The 2,784-nt window shown below is 37.8% G+C and overlaps 1 long non-coding RNA gene across 1 annotated transcript in view; it reads left to right on the top strand.

Moving 5' to 3' along the window:
* LOC118763807 overlaps nucleotides 1-2,149 on the top strand; it is a 17,582-nt gene extending 15,433 nt beyond the window's left edge. Inside the window, exon 3 of the long non-coding RNA XR_004999556.1 lies at nucleotides 2,140-2,149. This is a non-coding gene — a long non-coding RNA (uncharacterized LOC118763807). The remainder of the gene's footprint in view (nucleotides 1-2,139) is intronic.
* Nucleotides 2,150-2,784: the final 635 nt, after the last annotated feature.

The following is a 2,784-nucleotide window of genomic DNA, read 5'->3' on the forward strand; positions in this document are numbered from 1 at the left end:
AGAGACCGATAGAATAAGTACTGGGCTTACAAAGAATAAGTCCCGGGGTCGATTTGCTCGACTAAAGGCGGTGCTCCAGCATGGCCGCAGTAAAATGACTGAAACAAGTAAAAGAGAAAAAGAGAAAGAGAAACTCACACAACAAACAATCCCCCACTTTATGCTCGGATCCAGACAAACACACGCCTGCCCGGCTTTCTCTTCTAAACTCCTCCTAGAAAACAACTTTTCCCATCCTACTTTCTAACCACATACCTTCTTTCCATGTCTTTTATCCACTGTTTGACTTTGTCTTTCATCCTTTCAAGACCGATAAATAAAGTACCAGTCGAGTACTGCGGTCGATGTAATCGACTATTCCCCCATCACAAATTGCAGGCCTTGTACCTATGGTAAAAAGGAGTATTATTATTGTTGTTGTTGCTGTAATCATTATTGCGTAATTTAGTAATTACTTATCGCTTTTACATTCACTTTTTTCTGTCTCTTCTTTTCTGATGAAGGAGTAATGCCCAAAATGTTATGGGACCATCTGTAACTCACAATCGTCTTCTACTATAGCCTTGGGCCGACCAAAGCCTTGTGAGTGGATTTGGTAGACGGAAACTGAAAGAAGCCCGTCGTATATATGTATGTATATGTGTCTGTGTGTGTGTGTATGTTTGTGTGTCTGTGTTTGTCCCCCCCCCCCCAACATCGCTTGACAACGGATGCTAGTGTGTTTACGTCCCCGTAACTTAGCGGTTCGGCAAGGCCCACCAAAGCCTTGTGAGTGGATTTGGTAGACGGAAACTGAAAGAAGCTCGTCGTATATATGTATGTATATATGTCTGTGTGTGCCTGTGTTTGTCCCACCACCCAACATCGCCTGACAACCGATGCTGGTGTGTTTAAGTCCCCGTAACTTAGCGGTTTGGCAAAATAGACCGATAGAATAAGTCCTGGGGTCGATTTGCTCGACTAAAGGCGATGCTCCAGCATGGCCACAGCAAAATGACTGAAACAAGTAAAAGAGTAAAAGAGTAAAAGAATACATTCTTTTATTCTTTTATGCGTTTCAGCCCAATGGCCGTGGCCATATTGGAGCACCACCAGTATAATCACCATTTTGAACTGCCATTCTTATGCAATTGGCTTTTGGTGAAGGAAGGAATTTGCCCTCTTACACACACCACACACACACACACACACACACACACACACACACACACACAACACACACACACAATATCTATATATATATGTGTTTCCAGTAGTCACTAAAGGTTCGTCATTGACCTGTCAATAGCGAGCCTATAATTACCACTGGAAACATTTGTAAGTCAAATTTACTACAATAAATATGTAATGACCATGCCTTGTCTTGTATATCACTCTGTGTAAAATCCAGTATATCTGGAACACAACCATGGATTTACTTTATAGTGATGTACTTTAACCTCGGACACCCTTCACAAGAATATGTGAAGTCCTTCACTAATCTAAACAGTATTGCTCGCCTGGTGTTCTATCAGAGAGCTTATAAGGTATTTTGTTCGGTGTTATATATATATATAATAATGATAATAATAATAATAATAATAATAATAATAATAATTTGAGGTAATATTATTCTTAATTTACAGGGAAAAATTCAATTTAGAAATACTAAATCAAATTTCATAAAATATATAATTTATATATAAAAATTAGAAAATACCCCACCTTTTTTCAATTCAAAATGAACAATTAAATTACACCATCTAGAAAATTACATATAATAAAAATATTAAAAATAAAATAACAATAATATACCGATGATTAAGTAAATTGCAAAATAATAATAAAAATGCATATATTGGGTATATATATATATATATATATATATATATATATATATATATATATATATATATCAGAAATATTGAATTTCTAAATCTCTCGTAGAGACATGTACGGTGGTGGGGCGATAGAAGGGTGTTTTATACTGTCAATCTAACAAGAACGTGACAGTAGGGGGTACACCACCGCTGTATAGCCCTAGGAAGCATCGAACGCCTCCTGATAGCTTTGACACATTTTTTCCCTGTGTCCTTATATACATATACGAAGAGGAGACAAACACCCCCGGCTGCTGGAACTGCATCTATATATTAATAGTAATGTTAAGACAACAAAAGAATGAAGGAGACCTCGATATTATGTAAATAGAGGAATTTATTTGTAATATAACATGCAACAATTATTCGGTTGCCATAATAAAACTCCGAGTTTCGGATGTCGGGGCGGAAACCTGTGCCTCTTCAGTTATCGAAGCAATTAAAATATGCTATGAAAATGACCGTTAAACAAAGGGAAATTACTAGGTAAATGACCGTTATTAAGACAAAAAGAGCTATAGAATGACCGTTAAATAAGGGAATCACCGAAGGGGAGGAAGTAAAGAGTAAAGGAGTAAGAAAGCTCATAGAAATCGCGTGTGCGAGAATATACGTAAATACACATGTGCTCACGCACACCCACGTACATGTGCCTATATGCATATGCTCACACAGACTCGTATGGTACACACACATGCGCACCCACATATACTCCAAAATAGATGCACATATGTATTCAACCATGCATGTACACGTATACAAAACCACACACGCACACACACACACCACACACAACACACACACACACACACACACTCACGTGCACATACCCATACGCGTACAGTTATAATCAAATACACACGCGCGCGCACACACATATGTGCACAGTTATATTCAAATGCACGTCTAAAAACATACATGTATA

This window comes from Octopus sinensis, linkage group LG6 (assembly GCF_006345805.1).
Source record: "Octopus sinensis linkage group LG6, ASM634580v1, whole genome shotgun sequence".
Taxonomy (NCBI): Eukaryota; Metazoa; Mollusca; class Cephalopoda; order Octopoda; family Octopodidae; genus Octopus; species Octopus sinensis.